This window comes from Dama dama, chromosome 17, assembly GCF_033118175.1.
Source record: "Dama dama isolate Ldn47 chromosome 17, ASM3311817v1, whole genome shotgun sequence".
Classification (NCBI taxonomy): domain Eukaryota; kingdom Metazoa; phylum Chordata; class Mammalia; order Artiodactyla; family Cervidae; genus Dama; species Dama dama.
Genome location: NC_083697.1, coordinates 42,655,328 through 42,665,951, shown reverse-complemented (window position 1 = coordinate 42,665,951; position 10,624 = coordinate 42,655,328).

Sequence of the window (10,624 nt, the reverse complement as noted above, 5' to 3'; positions counted from 1 at the left end):
AGCACCTAGATTCACCAATGGTTAACATTTTGCCACATTTATCTCTATTTCTGTGTGCCTACCTTCATATGTGTGTGTATATATATATACATATATATACACACACATATATATACATATCTTTATTGTTGTTCAGTCACTCAGTATTGTTCAACTATTTGCGACCCCATGGACTGCAGCATGCCAGGCTTCCCTGTCCTTCACCAGGAGATGTATGTATATATGGTGGTGGAGTCGCTCAGTCGTGTCCGACTCTTTGCGACCCCACGGACTGTAGCCTACCAGGCTCCTCTGTCCATGGGATTTTCCAGGCAAGAGTACTGGAGTGGGCTGCCATTTCCTTCTCCAGGGGATCTTCGTGACCCAGGGATCAAACCCAGGACTCCCACATTGTAGACAGATGCTTTACCATCTGAGCCATCAGGGAAGATGTATGTATGTATGTATATACACACACACATATACTTTGCCAAACCATTAAACAGTGATTGTAGACATCATGGAATCATAATGCTTCACCCTTAATACTTCGGCATTTAGTATTAGAACAAGGGACTCTCCTATATAGCTGTCATACCGTTCTCATTCTGAAGAAATTTAACATAGATATGCTAATATTTTCTAATACACAGTCTATATTCAATTTTTCCCATTTATTCCCATAATATCATTTATTGATAACTCAGTGAAGGTGAAGTCGCTCAGTCATGTCCGACTCTTTGCGACCCCGTGGACTGTAGTCTAATAGGCTCCTCCGTCCATGAGATTTTCCAGGCAAGAATTCTAGAGTGGGTTGCCATTTCCTTCTCCAGGGGATCTTCCTGACCCAGGGGTCAAACCCAGGTCTCCCGCATTGCAGGCAGACACTTAAACCTCTGAGCCACCAGTAAATCCTCACAAAACTTTATCAGGTAGGTTTTATTGTCATTGCCAATATTATTGACAAAGGGGCTGAGGAACAAAGAGATTAAGCAGCTTGCATCAGATCATTATGGCAAAACTGAAGTTAAGACATAGATAGCCTAGCTTTAGTATCTGTTTCTTAACCATTAGCCTATGTTCATCAGGAATGCTATATTCATTAGTATGTATTCATTAAGAATGAATGTTAAGCCATGAGTGGGCAGAAATCTTTAATGATGAGGGCTTGTTGAACAAATAAGCCTTGTTCTCTATCACAAATTTCTTAGGACCAGCTATACTTTATGACTTGAGCCCTAAAGAACATTTCCAAAGCAAGGATCCTCTGATGTTTTTGGTATACCTTTCTATATAGGCTGTTTGGTATTGTGCAAAATGCATGAAACCTGGAATTAGGTGGGCTTGAATGATGGTGATATCAAGAGCTTCCTTCCTTAGTCTTGGTTCCCTCACCTTCTACATATGGAGTATACTCTGCCGAGGACATTGCTGTGTACACTGGATTGCCGTTCAGAATCCAATACATTGTGAGATACCCAGATCATCATAACCTCTCTCCTCTCCAGTTCTTTCTTTCCTGTATCTTAACACTTAGGTGTATCTGATTGTAATAGAATTACCTGACCATAAAAACTGCCTTTTGAGAATTCATAGAACTTTTTTTTCTTGTCCTAATGAATCTTTGTAAGCAAAAACTTTTGATTAGATGGACGCCTTGGGAATAGTGTGATAAATATTTATTAGGTGATATAGGTAATCTTTCCTATTTATTTGTGACATTGTTATAAACCAACTCAATATATCATAGAATCATCAAATCTTAGATTTGGAAAGGATTGCTGAAATCTCTGAACTTTATTCATATTTTGAAGTTATTCATTGTTATATAAGACTTCCTTGTAGCTCAAATGGTAAAGAATCTGCCTGTGAGGCAGGAGACCAGGGCTTGATCCCTGGGTTGAGAAGTTCCTCTGGAGAAGGGAATGACAATCCACTCCAGTATTTTTGCCTGGAGAATTCCACAGACAGAGAAGACTGGCGGGCTATATAGTCCATGGGGTCGCAAAGAGGTCGGACATGACTGAGCGACTAACACAGTCCACACAGTCTAGTTCATTGTTATATACAAAAATCAGTTAATCTTTCCTTTTATGTTTGTTTGTTTGCTTTGCTTTTGACATGTAATATGGGTGTCCACTATTCTACCTCAGGGATTCAAGTTAGTACACTTCAGTCCCTGAGTGCAGAATGGTGGCTGTTCTCCACCATTGCTCAAGCATGTAGGAATCTCCTTCAGACTTGCAGCATAATTTCTAAAGGAGCACTGTGGCAAGCCTTCACTTGGAGTATGCAGTGGTAGCATAGGAAAAATTAAAACCAAGTCCAGAAACTAGCACAAACAGGTAATCAGATAGTAAGGCCTGTATACCATCGACTACCCAGGGTCCATGGAGACAATGAAGTTCTTGGATGAAGACTAGGAGGTGGGCTGGTGAGGGCTATGATTTAACACAGTCCCTGCACACCTTGGAGGCTTCCCTAGTGGCTCAGTCAGTAAAGAATCTGCCTGCAATGCAGGAGGAGACCTGGGTTTGGTCCATGGGTTGGGAAAATCCCCTGGAGAAGGAAATGGCAACCCACTCCACTGTTCTTGCCTGGGAAATCCCATGGACAGAGAAGCCTGGTATGCTACAGAGCATGGGGTCAAAAGAGTCAGACATGACATGACTTAGTGACTAAATCACCACGGCAAACCCTAATGATGCCCTTCATAACTGCTCTCTCCTCTGTATCATGCAATATCTTCTGCATGGAAGCACTCTCTTGAAATAGTTTTCCTACTTATGTGTCAGAGTTCCAATCTCTTCCTGCCCTTCTAGCTAGTAAGCCTCCCTGGCCTCTTGCTCCAAATTCCCTTTGATTTTCCCTACCAGAAGCTCTATTTTCTGTACTTCCTCATAGTATCTATTGAAGGCTCACCTGGAAGAAACTTGATGCAAATTAATAAAAAAGGAAGAGGAACATTTTAATTTTTCACAGAGAAAGATAATCTTTCCCCCAAGAATAAATCAAATGACTCCTTTGAATGGAGAAAAGATAAAAAGTGAAATAAATTATGCTTATATGAGATGGTGGTGGTAATGAAGTTGGATATTTATACTCTCCTACACATAGAAAATTCTTTTTTTTGTTTAATGGTAGATAGCTGTCTGTAGCTGTGACTGAGATCCTAGGTGCCAATCAGTATCTGTTCACCCTTATTTCTCTGAACCCTGGAGGTTTTTAGCTAAGCTGGTGGCTACAGAATAACTTCTAATTTCTTCCACTTGCCTTGGAGCTAGATGTGTCCATTTGATTTAAGTTCTGGGACGATTAAATGTGCACAAGCTCTTGGTTGTCTCCCTCAAGATAGATGTTATTCTCTTTCTCTTCCTCCCATTTCTCCCTCCTATGGCTGGAATGCAACCATGGTGGTGAGTCATCTGTGACTGTCTTTGGATGACAAGGTCACAAGGTGGAAAAGGTCTGGCTTTAAGGAGCATGATACCAGTCCTGGACACCCAAGCCCTAGAAATTAACTTTCTTTTTTTAAGCCACTTTGCTAATGGGTTTCTATAAATTTTTTTCCTGAAAATTATATCCTAACCCAGCAGTTCTCAAAGTGTAGCCATCAGAAGAGCAATATCAGTATCACAAGAGAACATGTTAGAAGTGCAAAGTCTGGAGCTCCATTCAAGATCTGTTAAATCAGAAATGGGGGTGGTGGAGGTGGTCAGGTGATTCTCTTGCACCTTAAGATTTCAGAAACACAATTTTCATTAATATAATAAGTAATGTTTATTAGACACTTGCTAAGAGTCAGTTGGTTTCTAAGTATGTTACATATATTACTTCACTTAATTCTTACAGTTACTGGAAATCAACTCCATTTCATTGGTAAGCGCACTGACTTACAGAGATCTTTAGTAACTTGGCTGAGACAATAGGGCTGGTAAGTGGAGGAAAGGAGACTGGTCCAGGGTTCATGCCATGGGTACCTCTCAGAGCTTCTTTCTTCATACAGAAAGGATGCCCTGTTAAGATAAGTGAATCTATCTGGGAATCAGAAGAAGAAACTTTCGATAAGAGCATGTGTAACAACCATAACAATGTTTCACTGCTTTGCCCTTCAGAGTTAATAAGATAAAACTTTACAGCTTTCATGTCATGCTCAGGTGATAAAAAAAAAATCCCTTTGAGAACAGCAACTGCTAGTTAGCAAGGAAAATCTCCTTTTATGCTGTTGCCAAAATAGGGCAATACCTTGTCCCTTTTGAGCAGTCAAGCATCCCCACATGGCAGTGTGATTCTAACAGGGCCATGAAGATCTAACTGCAGCTACTGGGTTTGGTCACTGAAATTCCACGGATTCAGCCAGGAGGGAGACTGAGCTATGGTGGAGTCAAGCAGTTTCCACAAGAGCAAGAGCAGGGTCAGCATGAGGTCCTCTCCCTGTGTCCCTGGTCCCATGGCAGACCCTGAACCAAAGAGGCCAGACGGCAGACAGCATAGGTCCTGGGTCATTCTGCTGATGAGCAACCAGCTCTCACCTCTAGCCAAGGAGACTGTTATTCAGTTTCTAAGTCATGTCTCTTTTGGGACCCCAAAAGACTGCAGCCCATGGACTGTAGCCCACCAGGCTCCTCAGCATACTGGAGTGGTTGCTATTTCCCTCTCCAGGGGATCCTCCCACCCCAGGGATTGAACCCATGTCTCCTGCTTTGGCAGGTGGGTTCTTTACCATTGAGCCACCAGGGAAGCCCAGCCAAGCAGAAAGACTTATGCTGAGGTCTGCAATTAAACCCTAAGGCGAGGCAGGTAGGGGTAAAATTGAAAGTCCTATACTCAACTGAAACTAGGAAGGTAGATGAGAAATGACCTTGTGATTATCTCCTATAAGACAGAGAGGAGGTCTGCCTAGAGCATCTCCTCAGCTGGCTGCTCATCCTTTTTTGCTCCAGGAGAAATCACAAGGCACTTTGCCCAGACTAATGCTGGACTACAGTCAGTTCTTGCCCATATGGTGTACATGGAGACGTACAAGGTTGTCAGAGAGCTGCTCCTCCAAACGCCTCTTCTAAATACTAAAGTTTGGGAGGCTTAGGAGCGTCCTGGACCATTTAAAGAGGCTGGCCACACAAGGAAAGGGAGTTTGGATGGACTAAGAAGGGTCCTAGGGCATGAAAGAGGGCTACTTCTGCGAGACAATTCATGGAGACATGTGGGCCCTCATCAGGCAATGAGGTGCTAACTGGCCTCCCAGCACATGCCACACTTCCGGGGTGGTTGGTTTGGATATTAGCATAGCCACAAGATAGCTGCTTCTGAGAGATGACTTTGTACCTCTCCCTGTGGTTACTCCAGGGCCTATCTCCTCACTTCAAGTCCCTCTTACCTCCTCCATCATGATGCCTCAACCAATATCCTCCCCAGCGGGCAGCCAGAATTAGCCATATTTAATCTGAGCACCGAATATCCCTCTTGGACTTTTCAATTTATTATTGAAACATAAAGTCTATACCCTGCCTGTTTTGTGGTTGGCCCTGTTGATTTTCTATCACCCTTTCCGCTCTTAAAAAGATTTTCACATTGCAAAACTAAAGCTTTAGCTTTCCAAATGACTGCTTATGCTGAAAGTTTCAAGAGCCTATTTCAGAACTGAAAAACCAAATGTTGACTTTCTTTCCATTTGGCTTCCTCTTATTGAAAAAAACAAAACAAAACAATACCCAATCCATCTCTAGGTAAAGTGAATCTCTCTGAATGATAAAGAGAAGAAATAACAAAGATATAAGAAAAGCAGAAAAATACAAATACACTCTTCTGAAAAGGATAGTCTAATGTCAAGAAATGTGAATTTCACTTAAAAAAAAGAATCAACGTTGATTAAAAGGAAACCATGAAACAATCACTTTTGTTTATCCAAATACAAGCACTTGTAAATATTTTCTCCCCTTACATCTTTAAAATACTCAATGGGTTAGAAACTCATTAACTTGATTTGTTGTTCTAAGAATGAAAGTTCCATACAAATTTCATTCTTTCATATTCTGCTTTTTTTCAGGAGGCTTTCCTTCCCATATTTTATAATTTCCAGGGTCCAGGAAGATAGGCCCTCCATCAATGTGTGCAGAATTTGTCTTATCTCTTTTTCTAAAATTTTTTTATTTTAGTTGATTCACAATGTTTTGTTAGTTTCAGGTATACAGTAAAGTGAAGCACCTATACATGTACATATATCCACTCTTTTTTTAAGATTATTTTCATATACATGCCATTACAGAGCATTGAATAGAGTTCCCTGTGCTATGTCTTATCTTTTTAAAAAATACAAATTCAACCTTTTTATTTTATTTTAGTCATGGGTCAGCAAACTGTCTCTGTAAAGGACCAGATAATGAATATTTTTGGCTTTGAAGGCCATATGGCCTCTGTCACAACTCGTTAAATCTGTCACTGTAGCAAAAACTGCCATAGACACAATGTAAATAAATATGCATGGCTGTGTTCTAATAAAACTCTATATGCAAAAACAAATGTTGGGCCAGATTTGGCCCACAGGTCATAGTTTGCTCACTCCCATTTTAGATGACTGTGTAAAGTCATAACCATAAAGAATTGATTAATTTAAAATTGTTGTTGTTGTTGTTGTTTAGTTGCTACTTTGTGTCTGACTCTTTTATGACCCCATGGACTGCAGGCTCCTCTGTCCATGGGATTTTCCAGGCAAAAAAATGGAGTGGGTTACTAGGTCCTTCTCTAGGGGATTTCCCAACCCAGGGACTGAATCTGTGTCTCCTGCATTGGTAGGCAGATTATCACTGGGCCACCTGGGAAGCCCAATTTAAAATTTTAGCTGTTGTTAATCACTTTGGATACAAGCCAACTATCAATGAACTCACAAAACATGTAGTAAAATTTCTGGTATTTGTTACAGCAGTCTGTGAGTTGTTTCTTTTCTGCAGCCACTTAATAAAATGCTTCTGATACCTCCCCAACCTGAAAACACCAAAAATGCTATTTATCTTTAATAAACAATACTGAAGATAATATTTTTATTATCCTAATTATCTTTTGAAATTTCATGACAGAGATTTTTCAGGCATGTCTCACCTCTTATCGAGCTGAGGGAAAGCTTAATCTTGATTCTAGCTATAGGATAGTTATAGAAAATCAACAGCATAACATAAACCATTACTTATGCTATACAGAAAGAGTTATTATCAAATCAGTACTACTATGGTTAATTCTATGGTTGCACAATGTGGGCTCAATACTTGTAATTCCCAGGCTCTAGAGCACAGGCACAATAGTTGTGGCACACGAGTTCCACACGGCCTGCAAAAATAAAAATATTTACTATCTGGTCCTTTATAGAGAAAGTTTGCTGACCCATGTTAGCCAGAAGCATGCAGGATCTTCCCGGATAAGGAATCAAACCTGTTTCTCCTGCACTGATAGGTGGATTCTTTACCTCTGAGCCACCAGGGAAGCCTCAGTTAAAGAGCTTTTAATTCATGGAGTTATTTTAAGTCCTGATCCACATATAAGAAGTTCAATTGGTTCTACTGGAGAAAGTCATATGGAGAAGCACCAAAGCACCATCTTAGATGGTGTAGCCTAATTAAGTCTTCAGAGAACTCCTGCACCCACTCTGTGCGAATGTCCCAAATGAGAGATCTAGTAAGTACCACACAGCCGAGCCAAGTTACCCTATAGACACTTGAGAGAAAATAATCAGCGGGTGTTTTAAACCGCTAAGTTTGGAGGTAGTTTGTTACATGGCAAAAGATAACTGAAGTAAGAACAAATAAGCACAGAGACAATCTGGGTTCATGAAAATTATGATAGTCATGAGAAAAGAACTAAAGTAAAATGATAACACAATACAGATAAACATGAAGTTTAAAAACTGAGAAGAGTAGATATGCCCAAATTAGGTAAGAAAACAGCATGTGTCCAATACAATGAATAACTAGCTGGTATGTGTCATCATGTTCTGTCTCTTAAGAGGATATTCGGTCTTGTAAAACAAAATGGCAAGGAGTATTTGGGAATGAAAGATATTTCCCCCTTGAGGTCACACAACAAAATTTTACAGCTACTTCCAGTAATATCATCATGTCCTGAAGGAAAAGTCTGGTGTCATTATAATTACATTTTAACCACACCCTCTGAATTACACTTTAAGGTGTAATAAGACACCTTTCTAATATAAAAATAAAAGAAAATTATATTGACATATCTTTCTTTGCTAGTAATAGCTGAATTGTAAACAAATAGCCTAGAGCAACGAACACAGCTAGTTTCACACTGTTCGTGACTCTTTGTGGTTCCATGAGTCTTTGTGGTTCCATATCTGGCTGAAATTTGTATGTACTTCTGTTGAAATTCCCAAACACCAAGAGAAAAAAAGTTTAAAACCAAAAATAAACATAATTTGGGGGTAGATGAGAAAGTTGTAAGTGATGTTTTAAAAAGTGACCTTTCTAAAACTCAGGATGAATATTGATCCTCATGAATGAACATATTTAAAACAGAAATGTTTCCTTCTGCTAAAAACACAGCAAGCCTCAACAAGACCCATTTCAGACTCACTTCTGGAAATCAAAAGGGAATAATTTTTCTATGAAATGCCTAAAGCCTTGACAAGTCTTCAGCCTTGACAAGTCTTTAAGGGTCCATATGGTAAGGAGGAGATGCTCAAAAACGGTCCCCCTTTTTCATTCACAACACTGTGAAGAACCGCCCCCCCGCCCCGATTCAGGAGGGAAAACTCTTTATATTTATTGTGTATATAAATGAGAAAATAGAGCATTATTTTAGTTAGTCAGAAATATGTATAGTATATGCATACCTCTAAAGCCCTGCAATGATACAGAGAACTGTATTATCGAATGTGTTAACAATGCGTTGGGAACCAACATCTCACAAGATAAAAAGAGCTCCTACAATCTTAAGTTTTTAAAAATGTACATCAAAATCATTGGACCTAGAGCACAAGTACAGAGAAGACAGGTGGGAGGTTCCAGAAATAGATGGAAAAACAAAACAAGACAAAACAGAAACACATAGCTTTACTCCTAGATGAGGGTCCGGTAACTGAACAGACTGAAGGTTATTAGTCTGCTCATATTTTATATGATTGTTCTCAATCAAGTGAAGAATAAGAAATAAAAAAATCAGCACAAAATTAAACATGTTTTGTGGACTATTTTTATCTAAAAATCTCTTTAAAGATCAACTCCATGTGTCAGGCTGGCCCAGGAAAGCCAAGCGAGGTGCATCATCTTGAGCCACGAACCAAGAACCAGAAGAGAGTTCATGTCTATTTCCTGTTCTTTTCTATTCTTTCCTAATTTTATTTTATTTTGTTTTCCAATTAAATATAAATAGTGTGAGGCTAGATAACATTTTTTACTGAACCCTGGTCTTTATCTTTGGTTCCTAAGAAATGTTATGGCAAAACTGTTTATCACAGAAAAATATTTAGGAAATTTACGTTGAGTTTTTGAAGCTCAAGCTCAATCAGGGGGCAAGTTTTAAGACAGTAGATGTAACATCTCTATTTCACAGAACTTCAGCAAATTCTCTGTTTTTCCCCCATGGTTTTTTCTCTGCAAACGTTCAGCCAAAATAGGCTCATTTTTTTCTTCCCTCTTTTTTTGCTTTAGTCAATTGTAGGTTCTAAATTTAAAGCTCAAGTTGCATTTTTATTTTTTGAGCTTTGAATTCATTTTAGCTTTGGGAGTGCATATATATTTAGCTACTCCCAGTTTACTCCTTGGTAGGACCGGTAGCTAAGTCAACTTTTCTCTTAATGTTCTATGAATTTTCTCTCATAGAACACAGATTCATCTAGATAGAATTAAACACTTTCTCATCACTTAAATGAGGGGAAATTTCTTATACACTAAAAGTTTTTGAAAAGAAGAAAAGACAAAGGAAAACATATTTGAGAGCTATCTGAAACTATAAAATAATATTAGTGAAAAACCCCAATATTTTCTAAGGCTGTACCACGGACAAGGCACATACCAGGTGCTTACTTCTATGTGATCATTCAAAAGTATAAAGTTATTATTATAGAAGAGGACAAAGCCTTAAAACATTGCAGACTTTCTAACTGTTATAGAAACTTGTGAATGTGTTACGTAGCTGTATGCTTCTTTTCAGTCTTACAGATGACTGAGCACTATTGGTTGGCCTCTCCTTTCCTTCACTTCCATTTCCTTGTTGGCCTTTTTCTGTATCAGTCAAATCCTTTACATTTTGCTGAAATTCCAGTCATTAGTATTTGCGATGTCTAGGAAAATAGCCCACCATATTCTCTTAAACTTCAACTCTATTATTTCTTTCGCTATTTCATTGATTACTTTTTTCCTTTATCAAATGATCATAAAAGGAAACATGGTAGGAAAATAGAGGACAGAAAGGAGATACAGAAGGATGTCATCTGAATACCGGATTACTATATAATGATGGGAGAATGGGTGGGATGAGGAGCTATCATGTATTTATCATTTAGTTTAGAATTAAGAACATTTGTCAATTTAATATTTATGCTGACTTTATGAGATGGTACAGTGAAGTGGTTTTCAAACCTCACTTTGCAGTCAGATTGCCAAATTGTAAATTCTGGCTGTTTATATTATCTGGATAT